This window comes from Crocodylus siamensis, chromosome 3 (genome assembly GCF_052110815.1).
Source record: "Crocodylus siamensis isolate JL-2025a chromosome 3, ASM5211081v1, whole genome shotgun sequence".
In the NCBI taxonomy this organism is placed as follows: domain Eukaryota; kingdom Metazoa; phylum Chordata; order Crocodylia; family Crocodylidae; genus Crocodylus; species Crocodylus siamensis.
In genome coordinates, this window is record NC_143397.1 from 139,158,393 (window position 1) to 139,174,803 (window position 16,411).

The 16,411-nt window shown below is 43.9% G+C and overlaps 1 long non-coding RNA gene across 1 annotated transcript in view; it reads left to right on the forward strand.

Moving 5' to 3' along the window:
• LOC149868892 (uncharacterized) overlaps nucleotides 1-16,411 on the forward strand; it is a 170,581-nt gene that overhangs the window by 136,398 nt on the left and 17,772 nt on the right. The window contains exons 5-6 of the long non-coding RNA XR_016441354.1: nucleotides 4,239-4,289; nucleotides 12,587-12,700. This is a non-coding gene — a long non-coding RNA (uncharacterized LOC149868892). The remainder of the gene's footprint in view (nucleotides 1-4,238; nucleotides 4,290-12,586; nucleotides 12,701-16,411) is intronic.

The window sequence follows — 16,411 nt, forward strand, 5'->3', positions numbered from 1 at the left end:
AAATGAGTATTTAAATTTTCAAGAAGTGCTCAGGGTTACAAAGGGGTTTACTGTGGTTCTGATTTTCATGTAAGTTTTGAATGTGTGCAGAGGAGATGATGCATTAAGAACTGCTCATGAATCTTCCCAGTTTCCTGATTTCCCCCCCTCCTGGGAACTATTGATGGTCATTTCATCTTTCTTATGTGACTTTTAAGATTGTTGGGGGGAAAAAAAATTGTTTTTTTTGGTTACTTCCCAGTGGGATATCTTACAAAGAAATTGTGGGTCTGAGAAATGGGCAGTGGAACATAAATTTAAAAAAAAAACTTAGATTCTGCTAAGCCTAGAGTCACTACCCTCAAAATTTATCTCAATCATAAGTCCTAAATAAAGATAAAGTCCCAGAAAATAAAATAAAAAAACCCCAACCCAAATACAGTACACATTTTCTTGCATATATCAGAATTTATAGGACTTAAATTGGATGCTGAACATGATGTACATCAGTGGTATTACTGGTTTCCAGATGGGCAGAAGAGAAATGGCATTAATGAATTATGTTTCTAAAACTAGATATTTTTTTCCAACTCTCATGCTTCAATCAGTCACTCTGTCTCTCACTTGCTCTTTATTTTAATCATAACTCTCTATGTTTCAAGGTCTCTTTCCCTCAGTGTTTTACAGTTGGAGTAATTTCTAACTCACTATAAAACTTGTCAGAGGTATGGACAAAAGGTCAGTTTTAATCTATTTTATATAGCCAAAATGCTTTTTTGAGGGGATCAGGCTTCATGGCTTGGTAGGGATTGTCCTGGAATTAGAGAAACATTCAAGTTCGGAGAACAAAAGGGACACAACGAAGGCCTGAGCAAGAGAGGAAGTCAAAATATCCACTGGAGTAACTCCACTGAAACTAACAGAATTCTGCTACAAGAGAATTTGGTCCAAGGATTTGAATCAATGCCAATTGAAGACTAAAACAAAGAGCCAATGGGCAAAGGGATTGGGTTAGTGTTGTAGTCAATACCTTTCTCCCTCCTCCCCTGATTTAAAAATGGTAGAACCGTGTGATAACGATAGCTATTTTCTTAGTGCTACACTAGGTATATAAATAACTTCTCTCTGTGTTGTTGACTAGTATCTTTATAAGGTACATATGACTGTTATATAAGGCTGTGTTTGAGGTTGTCTCACACTGATCGAGTTACACAGTACAGCCGAGACAGAGCTTGGACTGGTGCAGTGAGACTGTGCTAGGAGTTTGCCCAACACCAGTCCAAATATCCTTAATCAGAACATTTCCCTTCATTTCTGCATTACAATATGGCTGAAGCCCCCCTGGAGCAAGTACCTCAGATCCCAGAGAGGCAGTAAAGCTGCCTTGATCTGCAAGGGAACATCTATTGCTAAGTGCAGTAGCAGACTTTACAGTACCAGCTGGCTTCCCACCTCTGGAGGGTGAAACCCTGGTATGAGCTCATTAATAAATATGAGCTCAAGCTGTAAAGTCTGGATCCCAACCTGAACCTCCCTTGAGGGCTCAGGATTTTTGATTTAGACTTCTTATAAGCTTTCCAGTTTACTTATCATGAAATGCGCAAGAAGAATTTTAGTGTGTCCTTTAAGCAGCAGCTCTCCTGTTCCTAGTCATACCTGAAGGATAATATATGTGATAAATCAACCTGCCACAGGCATTCATTTTGCTTTAAGGTGGTACCAGTGATTCCAAACCTTACAAGCACTTAGGTTCATAGAATGATACATTTGAAAAGGTCCTCAGGGTCATTTAGTCCAACCTTATCCAAATGCAGGATATTCTTTTCCTCCTCAACCCATTGATGGGTGAATCTTCATGTGCTTGGTGTAATGCAATTGTGCCTTTTTTTTACTAATCAGGAAATTGAAGGAGAAATAAGTTGGCTCTATTCTCAGTATGACAAGGTTGTCAAATATCAGTAAATTTACTGACTGTCAGCAAAAAAAAGAGAATAAAATGTCTGTCAGTAAAGTCCTTTAAAAAACTTTAGCCATCAGTAGAAATACTAAGCACCCACAGCCTGATTGAAGCTCCAACAGACAGAGCACAGAAGTGCCAGTTGGCGTTCAAGTGGGAAAGCAGCACTGTGTAGGGAGCATTTTTTCATCCATGTGCTACTGCTGCTGCATTTCAAGTTGCCTGCAATACTGCTGGGGCCAGAGATAGGCTTCTTTGGGGGCCCATGCTTGGACGGGGTGAGTGGGGCCAGCAGGATTAAGGCTTGAGGAATGGGCTGGGGGGCCAGCATGGTACAGGGTGCAGTCAGGGGCATCAGGGTGTGGTGGTTAGTAGGGGACCCCTGGTAGTGGTGACAATATGGTATAAAACCATTTCTGCAGTGAAGCAGGCTTGCCACTCCAATAAATATTTTTACGGCAAAAATTTTACTGACAAACTTTTTTTTTTACTTTTTTACTGTGGAAGACATTAAACCCCTAAATTTGAACCAAGCCCTTCTAACTAGTAAAAGAGTTACATTTACGTTATTTAAAACATACCAGAAAAAGCATGTGCTAGCAGATTATCAGTTAAAAAAAATCCTCATTAGGCAACCCTGCAGTATTGGTCTGGCTATGTCTGCAGGATACTGTCAGGGACTGAGCTGCAATCTTAAACCAGGATTTGCATTTTCAGGCCTTTGCTCAAATGTTGAGACATGCATTTATTCAGAAACACCACACTATAAAGGCACTTTTTGCTGTATGCCAGGGTTCCACAGTCAAGTCTTGTTGTCTCTATGTGAAGTTATTAAAAAAATTGTTTTTAATATATGATGAAGTGCACACTTCAATTATGCATGGTAGGGCTGTGCGAAATTTCACCAGCTGTTTCATTTTGATGCTGTTTCAACTTGTTTTGAGCTCAAAATGAAACAAAATACTGTTCTGTCGAAACATCAAAGCGAAATGGTGCTGTTTCGCATAGCCCTAATGCATATGTCATATAACTAAGTACTTGTATACCTGCCTAGACTAATTCATGTGTTTGTGGTGCGGGGGATATTGCATCCCTTTGTATTTTGATGCTGTTTTCAGTGTTAATGTCACTTACGAATACTTTGTGCTCAGTGCTGAAGAATTTCATAGTGTGCTGGTGAATTACTGTACAGTACTTCCATATTTACTTGATTCTAAGATGAGCCCCCCCGCCTCCATTTAACATGGGGGAAAAAGCTCCTCATCTTAGACTTGAGTAAGAGGGAACAAGTAGCTTCTCTAGCTCAGTCTCCAGCTCTTACCTGGGGTAGGGGCCATAGCCACAGCTGCTGCCAGCCCAGCCACTCTCTTACCACCTCTGCACCTGGCTATCTGCCTCCTGCAGCCTCTTCCCTTTCTCTTCCATTCTCGCAACCTCTGCTCTCCCACCTGCCTCTCCCCCCTCTCTCCTTACTTCTGCTTTATGCTGGCAAACTCCATCCGTGCTGTAGCCTGGGGCACAGAGCACAGTCCCAGCCTGGCCCCATAGCAGCAGAAATCAGCCCACACAGCTGCTACAGGGGTTGGGTCCATGATCTGTGCCCCAGGCTAGAATGGGGATGGAGCATGCCAGTTCAGAGCAAGGGTAATGGGAGTGGGGAGCAGAGGCTGGAGGATGGGTGGGGAGTAGAAGTTGGGGAGAAGGGTCAGGAGGGGGAGCAGAGAGGGAAAGGGAGTATCAGGTGGCAAGGGACAGGCACAAGAAGGAGACAGGCTGCTTGACCTCCCTATACTATCTGCCCTCCGCTGTCTGCCCCTCTGCAGCAGCATGAGGGGGTGTGAATTAAAGACGACCCTCCAATAATTTGATTCTATATATGGATAATTATAAGAAATTTATAAATTTTCCAAGTATAGAATCTAATTATTTGGTGGTTATCTTCAATTCAGGGTTGTCTTAAATTCACATAAATATGTGTTTTACAGATGGGGAGCTAGAGCACTCAGAGGGGTATGATAGGGCTGCAATTCTACATTTGCCTTCTCTCATAAGTATTTAACAATCCAATTTTAAACACCTTGAAAGAATGTGAAGGGGTGACTGGTTTTCATAGGTGCTGAACATCTGCACCTCTGTTTGCAAATTATTGGAAGCTGCAGGTACTCAGCTGGGCAGCATATTATTGGTTTAGACCGCATTCACTCTCTTTCTGGTTTGCTTTGGTTGCTTGTTTTTTCAGTCTAGGCTTGCTTCCTGTTTGCAGTGCAATAAACACTTCTCCTTTTCTCTTTTCATTCTGCAGGTAGCCTTCAAAACACAATACAGCATCAGACCACATTGAACAATGCAGAAGGTAATGTTACTGAAATGAAGGGTAAAATTTCCATTTGTGTTAGGGGGAGTAGGATCTAGCCTAACCGAACACCGAGATGTAGCGGAAGTGTAGAACTTGCTGAGTTGTTCACAATGCTGTGAAAAAGGAAAGTGGCAAACTGTGTGTATCAGTTGCCTCTGAGCAAAGAGAACTACATCTGGGAGAACATCTGACAGAGAGGAAATGACATCCGTGTTTTCTAAAGTGGTGGAGCAGTTTGCCACAGATGCTGATTTGCTTAATATGCTTAAAATAGTGCCAAGTCAGCATGACAGGATCATTTGGAGGATACCAGTCTCTTTCAGTAATGTAACAGCAGCAAAGGCTTTTGGTAGGGTGACTATTTTGCTGATGTTCACAGAATGACCTTCCCTCAGAAGCCAGGCTTGCCTTCCTTAGACAGAGGCAAGTTTAATGACTAGTGCAGAGAGGCAGTGTGGAAAAGGGAGCTGTTGCAGTATTGTGCAGGTTTCAGATCTTGATTCATTGCTGGCTGGCACTCAGTTATCAGTATGAGGGTTATCTATTAATGGGCAGATTGGCCATCTTGAGAATAGACATGAGATCATCTGGGATGTCAAAGCAAGACCAACATTCTCCAGAATTTATGATTAAAGAGACCTGCCATTTTAATTCCTGTTTCGAATAAACATTCAGAAACAAGAATATTTGAGCCAATAGAAGTCAGAAGAGTGGGAGAAATGTGTTTGAAATGTAATTGTTAACAATTTTCCATTTAGGAATGGTAAAGGACAAGTCCCATACCTTATCCTTCCCATCCCTGTAAAATGGCACACTGATGAATCTTTGGAGTCTGTTATTGTACAAGATGCATTTCAAAGATCTTTTAGTAAATGGGGCTGTATTTCTCTGAGGCTCTAGGCGTTTTAAGGATGGAGGAGGGAGGGAGGCAAATGTTTTAGAAGCAGTGCTGTTGAACATCAGGGAATACATCGGCTTATGTCTTTGTGGCACAGGAATGTGAAAGCACACTCAGCTCCTATTAACAGAAGTGAGTTCTTTTTCTTACAAAACATAGTTAACGTGTGGAACTCACTGCCACAAGATGTTGTAGTGGCCAGCAATTTAACCAGGTTCAAATTGCTTTGCTCTTAGTATATATTTTTAATAAACGTATGGGCCTTATTTAAGTCATACTGAAGTCAGCAGGATTTTTTCCAGTAACTTCAGTGACCGTTGGAGCTGTCCCTCATATAGCAACATAGTGTGAAATTGTTCATTCATTGTTCAGATCAGCTAGGATGCCCAAGTCAAAGGAAAAGGAGGCTGCAGCATTTACAAAAAGCAGTTTTTTTTCAAGGAGTTTGGCTAACCAAACCTGAGCTGACTGCTTACCTAAAGTGGGCTATGTAGCAAAGATTGGGCCCTAGGGGTGGCTATGACTCATGCTACTGGCTGCACAACTGCCCTGCTCTGTCTCACTTTTCTCTTACCTGCCATACCTTGGATGAAGTAATTCTGGGCTCCAGCCCCTGTTTTTTCCCTCTAGGGCTGTAGGCCTCTGGCCCTAGTTGTTCCCCTCTCGGGCTGTGGGCCCCCTGGCCCTGTCTGGCTTCCACCCATGCTAGGTTTCAGCCCCTTTTTAAGTTTTAACCCCACTGTGGCTTAAACCTGTTCCATGCCTTGAGCTCCAGCCCCCTGGCAGACTCAATCCACCACATGCCTCTTGGGCACCCTGTAGCTTTAAACCCAGTGCAACAACCCTTAGGCCCCGCCACTCTGGCTCAAGTCTAGGTGTGCCCCTCTGTGGCCTCCATTTATCCCCTTTTGTAGCCACTTCTGGTCCACCAGTGTAAAGTTTAAACAAAAACATAAGCCTACTGGCTATAACTAAAATACCTACACACTGGGTCCTTCTCCCTGCAAGCTTTGAGCCTCTTATTTGTAGTCTCCAGTGCAGCTCAAGTGCCAGGCACTCCCTCTCCCATAGCCATCCTGCTTAGGAGCTCCCCTCCTTGCTGACCACAGAGCCAGACTGTCTGTCCTGACTCAGACCCTGGGCTTACATGCCTCCTAAGCCGTGCTTCTTCCCATCAGTTGAGTCCTCAGCTGCCCACAGGGGTTTCCAATTAGGTCCTGATGGCTAGTGTCCAGGGCAGCTTACAACTGCCACTCTTTCTGCCTTATCAGGGCTCTGTCTTACTGCCCTACTGCTGGGCTGCAAGTCTAGCCCTGCAATAGGCACGCTTAGTCTATGGCTACCTGGCTGTCTCTCATGAGCAGTCTTCCCTCCTGCCTGGGGCCTACTTCTCCCTTCAAGTAACAGGAACCTTCTGGCTCCCTGTTACAGCAAGGACAGAGGATGTACAAAGGTTTATTTCTTTTCATTTTAATATACCTCTACCCCCACACAGTCCCACCACCTTGGATTGCTCATCACTCAGTAACCATGCAACCAACTGAATGGTATTGAATTTTTTTTAGCCTCTAGAATTGAAAACACTGCTTGTAATTGATGGTTTGCTTTAAGACCACAGGAAGCTACTTGTCACTATCCATTAACAGGCACTTTTCTAGCCAGTTTTGCCATTTTAAGAAAAATAGATGAAGAAGCACCAAAAAAAAAAGTGTGTGGGGGGGAGGGGAAGGGGAGAATCCATGGTCTGCCATTTATATCTCAGCCAAAGAAATTGAAATATTGAACTAACTTTCTACTCATGACACCATGTTCAATACATATTATCACTGTTTTTCTTCCAGCCTCATTGAACCTCCAAGAATAACAAATGCACAAAACATTAACTGAATTAGTTTTGAGTCCACTGACTCAGAAGGAATCAGAGAGATTTAGAAAGGAGACTCTCATCCCCTCTCCACAGTAGAGGCTGGGAGCCCTGCACAGGTGGCATCAGGGTCCCATTTTGCTTGGCATTGTGTGGACACTCCTAGTAAGGCTGATGGTGAGGGACTGGAACTGGTACTGAGGAACTGGTACTAAGTAGTGATTCTCTACAAATTTTGTCTTCAAATTTTTAACATATCCCTGTGGACTTGAGATATGACAACACTGGCACAGTCTTCAAGAAGGGAGATAAATCTGTGTGCAGGAACTATTGAGGTATCACCCTCCTTTCCCCAGCAGGGAAAATCCTTGCCTGCATCCTCCTAAACCATCTTCTGCCTGTTGCTGAGGAAGTCCTGCCAGAATCTCATTGTGATTTCAGACCATCCTTTGGGTAATTGACATAATCTTTGAAACATGTTGGGAACTACACCAGGACCTGTAGATGGCCTTCATTGACCTCACTATAGCCTTTGACTCCATCAATCACGAAGCTTTGTGGAAAGTACTGGTCAGATTTGGTTGCCCTGAGAACTGGTCAGATTTGGATGCTCTGAAAAATAGATCAAAGTCCTGAGGCTTCTCCTTGACTCCAAGACCACAGCCATTCTTTGTTACGGTCTTGTTGTGGTCTGATTGGAGAAACATCCATTTTTCTTCTGAACTGGGGTCAAGGATGCATCATTGCCCCAATTCTGTTCTTCATTTTTTTAACTGTCATCCTAGTTCTCATTAAGGTCTGCCTCCCTTCTGGAATTGACATTGAATACCAAACAGATGGGGAGCTTTTCAATCTGGGACATTTTTGCTCAAAAATCAAAGTATTCAAAACAGCTATGTTGACCTTCAGTACACTGAAACCTGTGCCATACTTACAGACACTGAGGAAAACCTCCAGATGATGTTGGATCCCTAGAAGCCTACTGAACTTTGGGCCCCTCTCTCAACATGGAGAAGACTAAAGTGCTCTATCAGCTTGCTCTCAGTTGTGAATATGACCCCCTCCTTAAATTACCATCAAGGGAAAGACCCTGGAGATAGTTGAGCACTTCCCTTACCTTGATAGCTACCTCTCTCAGAGAGTGATCATAATGAGGAGCTCCAGCATGGAATCTGGTGCACAAGTGCCTCTTCCAGGGAATTGTTTTAGCAAGTTTCTATTAATCATGATCTTTGGAAAGATACCAAATTTCAGGTCTAAAATGAAGTTATCCTCTACACATGTGAAACATGGGTGACCTACTGCTGTCATCTCAAGAGCCTGTAGAGGTATCACCATCAATGTCTCTGGAAAATCCTCTACATCAATGGGAAGATTGCATCACAAATGCCAGCATCCTAGCTGAAGCCAATGTTACTAGCACTGAGTCAATGATCCTCAGTCATCAACTTCTCTGGACCAGATGTGTGTGGATGCACAACTCTTGACTTCCAGAACAAGTGCTCTACTCCCAGCTTAGATATGCCCTGAGATCTCACAGTGGTTAGAGGAAAAGCTATGAGGACACATTCTCAAGAAAATGGAGGCAGACATTAAGAGCTGGGAATAGCTGGCTACTGACCAACTCTAATGACACCACAATCTAAACCAATCAGCAGCCCTCTTCAAGGAAAAATATCTTGCCGCCAAAGCAGAGGAGAGAGCAGAAGAAAGAAAAGGAGAGAAATCCCGGTATGGCCTGTTCTCTTCTATGAAAAGACCTGCATTTTTGCGTACGAATCTGTGGCTAAAGGACTGGACCCTTAAGTCACCCCCTGACCATGGTAGAGATCATCCTTGAATTGAGGGATTGCTTACGAGCTGCATAGCCAAAGGAAGTGTGGGTTGCACTCATATTGACTTTACTGTGGCTCGCATAGATTACAGGTATAGTGAAGATCAACCCTGAGTACTTAGCCAGAATATCTAGCAGGCTTCTGCAGCCTGTGCTGAAGTCCTCATCATTTTTACTACTGCTATTTCATGTGATAAGTAGACTAATATTAACACAGGTACACTTCCCTGTACAGCAGTCACACCTTAATTTGGCTGTATGGACAGGCCTGTTGTATAAGAAACAACCCCTGCCTGCCCTTAAAACCTTCCATTTGAAGTACAATTTTTGCTTTATGCAATGGAACACTAAGAAAATTCAGCTGGACAAAGAAGTAGGTGACTTTTCCAATTTCAAATTAATTATACTCCTCCATATTAAGATATCAGGGCAAGAATTTGTTACTCAGGAATTTACTTTCAGAGTAACTTTTCAATGGAAACTTCATTTTTTTTAAATAAAATTTTCCATGAGAAAATTATGATTTTGTTGAAACATTTTGGTTGGGTAAATACAACTCCTTAGCTGCACTGCTGGTAGGCATTTGTCAATTTCATTTTCCTCCTCTAGGAGGAAGAAAATGAAATTGATTACTGCCTTCCAGGCAGGCAGCTGGCAATCCAGAAAGTTCTGATTTTGTTCTCTCAAACACTTTCCCATAAAAAACTTTACCTTTTTTACTTTTTGCCTCAATTTAGAATTGATTTTCATTTCCTGGGTCAGCACTAAATGCAAGTCTAAATTCTGCACTCCTTTTTTAGTGGCCAATTATTTATAGTTTGTTACCGATCACATATCACACAGCGTATGTAGTTACTTTTTCAGGGAATATTCTAGGATGGAAGGATGAAATTCATTACACCCGCTTAACCTGCTCCCTGAAAATTTCAGTTCAGGACTCTTCATGTGGATTACAAGGAGCCAGTGTGTCAATTTACTCATACCTAAAAATGGTAGGTTATTTTACCCTTGCAGTGAAAACGTCTATAGAAAGCATGCAGGTATTAGTAATTCAGACTTTTGTGAAGTGGTGATAGGGTCTTCTTTGATTCACCCTGCTTTCCCACTACTTTTCTTTTCTGTTTCTATTTTTCATCTCACTCATGTCATCTCTGCCTTCAGCTTACCCCTTAGCTAAGCAACTTATAGGATATCTGTCACTGTAGTATCTGAGAACTGCACAAAGGTAAGAAAAGAAATTCATTAAAACCCTGAATCTGAAATCATTTTAGAAACAGGGAGAATTGAGCCACAAAGACCTTCTGACCAGCTGAAGATCTAGTATTACAGGCAAAGCTTGGGACAGAGGTACAAAATGAATCCAGGCAATGAACCCTAACTCCCAGCCCTGTGCATTAACCCTGGGGCAACTCCTCCTCTCTGCATTAACCTCAAGACTACTACTGCTGTTATTACTACTACTACTATTTCTTCTTCTTTTTCATCTTCTTTGTCTTCTTCATCATCATCTTCTTATTCTTATTCTTCTTTAAGGTTTAGTTTTAGAGATGGTTGTTGAAAACTGGTTTCTCAAGGTTTGACATGATGCCGTATGCATCAAAGAAAACTCAAGACTGACAAGCTATCTTCTGATCACCTTACACAAGTGAACTAAGGACAGTCTGTCAGACCTTGTTTTACATTTCAGGTCATAATCCAAAATACTCGAACCAATATTTCATTAATGTCCAGTTCTTAGAGAGAGAAAATCTCTCCCTTAGAAACCCATACACTGAGGATGAGATGATTATTAGAGGTAATCTAAGTATCCTGCAAATAAAAAATGAGTATTTTGCCCCAGTCTTTAACAGAATATAGATGTATATGAGGGTTAATAGTTTGGTGCCTAATGGCTGCAAAATTTAGGCCATTTATTGTAACAAAATTGGGAGAGAGGGATCTTCATTCCAGAATACTAAAATATTGGCCAGTGAAATAACAAGTTTAGTAAGAAGGATGTGTAGTGTATCTGTATTAAAAAACAGAGAAAAAGAGTGAGGGCATGCTCATTCATTTGACCTCAATATTATGAAAAGTCTTAGAACAGATTTTGAAGGAAAGACTGATCAAGGACTTTGAGGCAAATGGAACCTGGGATAAAATGCGACATGCTATTATCTGGAGTTGATCATGTCAGACTAACCTCATATATTTCTATGACAGGCTAACTGACTTCTTAGATCAGAGCAGTGTGGAGTCCTAAAGTGTCTAGACTGGAAAAAAGTATTTGATACTGTACCTCATGGGATAGTGTTATTAAGGTGAAGAAGATGGGGAATCGTAAAGTGGCTAAATGGGAGGCTACTGTAGATTATAATTGAAAGGAGAGCTACCAGAATGGAGAGTTTACTAGTGGTCTTTCTCAGGGAGTTGTCTTGGGTCCCGTCCTATTTAATATTTTCATTAATGATGCTGAAGAAAGGACTATGACTATGTTTATGAAATTTATGGATGACCCATATTGGGGAAGAATTCCCTATAGTGAGGAGGACCTGATTATCATATAAGAAAAATTAGATAACCCTGTGGACTGGAGTAATAAAAACTGTATGAGATTTAATAGCACAAAGTGCCAAGTCATACAGTCAGGGACTCATACCAAGACCTTTTGCTAAATGCTAAAGGCTCATAGATTGAAACTGATGGAGGTACCTCGGTGTACTGATTGATCATATGATGACCATAAACTGTGAATGTGATATGGCTGCCAATAAACCTAATGCAATTCTGTGATGTATTGGAAGAGGCAATTTTAGCAGAGACGGGGAAGCATTGGTACTAATGTACAAAGCATTTAGAATATTGTATACGGTTCATCAATGTTCAGAAAAGATTAATTTGAACTGAACAGGTGCAGAGAAGGGCTACTAGAATATCTAGGGGAATAGAGAACTCCTCTTATGAGAGGAGATTAAAAGAGTTTGGCTTGTTTAATCTAGCAAAATGAAGGTTGAGAGGGGATATGATTACTTTCTATGAATGCATCAAGGGGCAAATACCAGGTCATGAATAAATATAGATTGAAAATTAGAAGGAGGTTTCTAACCATCAGGAAAGTAAAGTTCTGGAAGAATCTTCTGTACAAGGTAGTAGGCACGGAATCCATTTTTTTTGTCAAGAAAGAGTGTAATACATTCATGAAATCCCTTTAGGGAGAGTATGATAGGATAGTAGTTTGAAATTAAAGCTTGGGATATGAGGTCTTTGGGGGTTTAATTTGTTGGTATTTTCTATAGATACCAATAATTCAGCAATCTGGTGGATTTGATCATTGTGGGGATTGTTTCCAGATGAGAGAAGTGTCTGGCAAGATTGGACTTTTGGACCTCACTGATAGTGCAGGCACAATCTGGTGCACAGCTTGAAGCTAGAGAAAATGGTTTCAGCGTGAGATGTGGCTTATTGGCTTCTGTTGGAGTCTGAGCACTCCAACAGAACTTGTGGGGATTATAGATTGGCAATAAATCATGGGGGTTTTTTTAGGTTATTTTTATGACTTTGAGGTTGTGCTTTAGTTTAGATTTCAGGCATGTTTATGGTTTGTGTGTTAAGGTATTGTAAGGAAGGGTGAACTGGGTAGTTGTCATGGCCGTTTGCATATTAAGTTTATATCCTCAGTTTCTGTCCTCCTTACTCTTGATCTTCCAATATTCTGACAGTACTTGTTATACTGTATTTATATTGAGGACGGAGAGAGCCACGGAACACCGAACAAAGAGCCACCCACAAGAACAGTCCAGCCAAGACAGACGATGAGCACAAGAAATACCCAGGTGAGAGACAGGGGCCAAGATAGTCCTGGGATTAGGGGGATGGTGCATGCACCTTCAGGAGGCCTTAAATGCCTCTACACCAATGCTTGTAGTATGGGGAACAAACAGGAGGAACTTGCCCTCCTACTAGCTAACATTAAACCAGACATAGTGGGGCTCACTGAAACTTGGTGAGATCCAACGCATGACTGGGCAGTAAACATCAGGGGCTATAGGCTGTACAGGAGGGATAGACCAGGGAGGAAAGGTGGGGGTGTGGCACTCTACGTCAGACAGTAATACACATCTTCAACAAACAGCACTGGGTCAGAGGAGGAGCAAACTGAAGTGCTCTGGGTCCGTATACAAGGGGGTTGCGAGGGAAGGGACTTAACGGTAGGGGTTTACTACAGGCCACCCAACCAGGGGGAAGAGCTGGACCGGGAATTCTCAGGTCAGCTTGCAGAGGCAGTTAAGTCAAGGAACGTGGTCATCATGGGTGACCTAAACTATCCAGACATCTGGGAAGAGCAGTCAGCCAGGTCTGATGGCTCACGTAGGTTCCTAGCCAAGTTACAGGACCTCCATCTAACCCAGGAGGTGCACAGTCCCACCAAGGGAAATGCCTTGTTGGACCTAGTCCTGGCCATGAGTGACAACCTGGTGAGTGGACTTCCGGTTCTTGACCACCTGGGTGATAGCGATCATTGCCTACTGGAATTCACCATCCAGCGCAGGGTGTCAAAGGCCTGCAACAGCCCTAGACTTCAGATTTCAGTGAGGTAAAGAGACTAGTTGGGGAAGCACTGAGGTCCTGGATGGGAGGGGAGTTGGGAGTCCAGGAAGAGTGGTCGTTCCTTAAAGAGATGATCCTCCAAGCCCAAAGGGTGATAATCCCCACACGGATCAAAGGGGGCAGGAGTGCTTAAAAGCCCCATGGCTCACCAAAAGCATCCACGGATGTCTCAAAGCTAAAAAGGAGGCGTATACTCAATGGAAGGGAGGGGCCATCACCAAGGAGGATTATACGTCCATTGCCCAAGATTGTAGGGGGGCTGTTAGGAAGTCTAAGGCAGAATTGGAACTGGGACTAGCAACCCAGATCAAGGACAACAAGAAGTCCTTTTTTAAATACATAGGGGGTAAAAAGAAGGAACCGGGTAATGTAGAGCCTCTGCAGAATGCTCTTGGAAATCTGGTGGTCACACCAGACGACAAAGTTAATATCTTTAACAATTTCTTTGCCTCCATCTTTTTGAGCAGGGACTGGGGCATCCCCTGCACTGAGATCCTCGATGGATGCAGGGGAGGTACTGCCAGGCCCAGGGTCAGTGAGGACCTAGTCAGAGAACTTCTGGTGGTTCTAGATGTGTTCAAGTCAGCAGGTCCTGATGATCTCCACCCCAGAATGCTGAAGGAATTAGCAGAGGTCATTGCGGTACCCCAGCATCTTTATGAGCACTCATGGTGCTTTGGCAAGGTGCCAGAGGACTGGAAGAGGGCCGATGTGGTCCATATTTTCAAAAAAGGGAGGAAGGAGGACCCAGGAAACCACAGGTCTGTTAGTCTTACCTCTGTTCTGGGGAAGCTCTTTGAGAAAATTATCCAGGAGCACATATGCGAGGGACCAGCAGGGGAGATCATGCTTAGGGGCAACCAACATGAATTCATTAAAGGCAGGTCCTGTCAGACCAACCTGGCGGTCTTGTATGACCAGGTCACAAAATCCTTGGATGTAGGTGTCACGGTGGACATAGTCTTTCTGGACTTTAGGAAGGCCTTTGACACTGTCTCTTACCCCATTCTCATCAAAAAATTAGGTGACTGTGGCGTCGATGCCTACACAGTCAGATAGGTCACAAATTGGCTGGAGAGCCAAACCCAGAGAATGGTGGTGGATGGGTATTTTTCGACCTGGAGGGATGTGGGCAGTGGGGTCCCCCAGGGCTCGGTCCTTGGGCCCGCACTGTTCAACATCTTCATTAGGGACTTGGACGAGGGGGTGGAAATCACCTTGCTTAAATTCATGGATGTCACTAAATTGTGGGGAGAAGTGGGAACGCTGGAGGAGAGGGACAGGCTGCAACTAGATCTAGGCAGGTTACAGGGGTGGGCAGATGAGAACAGGATGGGATTCAATACTGACAAGTGCCAGGTACTGCACCTGAGGAAACTCCCTTCTCATCAGCACAGAGGCAGAAAAGTATCTTGGTGTCATTATTGATTCCAAAATGAACATGGGCCACCAATGTGGGGATGCGGTCAGGGAGGCCAACCACACCTTGTCATGCATCCACAGATGCATCTCAAGCAGGACCAAGGAGGTGATCCTCCCCTTCTATGTGACACTGGTCAGGCCACAGCTGGAGTACTGCATCCAGTTCTGGGCACTGCACTTCAGGAGGTATCTGGACAGCATCAAAAGGGTCCAGAGGAGAACCACTCGCATGATCGGGGGGGGGGCAGCAAGGCAGGCCCTACAAGCAGAGGCTATAGGACCTGAACTTGTTCAGTCTCCACAAGAGAAGACTGAGAGGGGATCTAGTGGCCATCTACAAACTGGCCAAGGGGGACCAGGAGGCTATGGGAGCATTCCCCTGAGCACTACTGGGAGTAACAAGGAATAACGACCATAAGTTGACCGAGAGTAGATTCAGGCTAGATATCAGGAGGCACTACTTCACAGTCAGGGTGGCTAGGATCTGGAACCAACTTCCAAGGGAAGTGGTGCTCCTCACTTCTTCAAAAGGAGGCTATATAATCACCTAGGTGGGGTTGTTTGACCTCAGCATTCTTTCCTGCCAATGGCAGGGGGTTGGACTTGATGATCTGCTCAGGTCCCTTCTGACCCTACCTACTATGAAACTATGAAACTATATTGTTTTCAGTTATTCTGTGTTTAATTTCATGCTTCAAGGCTTTTGTGAATTGTCTGCAGGGACCAGAAGAATTGTTTCCCCCCGTGAATGAATAACTTCTAGTTCTTGTCTATTTGTTGCTTTACTCTGGCACACCAGATAGTGGCTGTACTTGGAAGTGAGGGATTGGGTGGGCTGCTTTAGGACTCCTCCTAATGGTACTGAGAAGGTGCACAAGTACCTGACTGATGTGCCTCACACAGGGCGCATTTACATGTACACATTTACTGCGCAATAACCTAAGTTACTGCAAAATAACCAAAAATTACTAGGGGTGCACTGATAAAGATATTTTTGGCTGATACCGATAACCGATTATTAACCAGCCATATTGGCTGATACCATTCTGAGTGCCGATATGCAGCCCAGTAGCTTGGAGAACAGCATCTAGCTGGTAAGTCTGTGGCGGGAAGAAGGAGCGTGGGGGAGGAAAAGGGTGTGATAGGACAGATTAAGGCCACCATGGTGAGGAAGGGAATAGTTCAGGGGCAGGGGCAGGGTCAGAGGCAGGCACTGCCCAGCTAGGGCAGGGAAGGGCATGGGATGGAGCCACAGATGGCTTGCCTAGGAGGCATGTGTGTGTGGGGGAAGCAGCTCCCCACACTGTGCACATCCCAGGGGAGGCATGGGGAGCATGTGCCCCCCCAGATTTTTGTGTGGGGCAGCAGCGGGCTACCCACTATGGCCTCTTCTTGGCATGTGGGGCTGGGCTGGGCCGGCGCTCAGGGCAGACAAGGGTGGGGTGGGTAGTGGCAGTGCTGGTAGGGAGGCTATGAGGTGGGCTACAACCACCTCAAAATTCACTGTAGCCCCG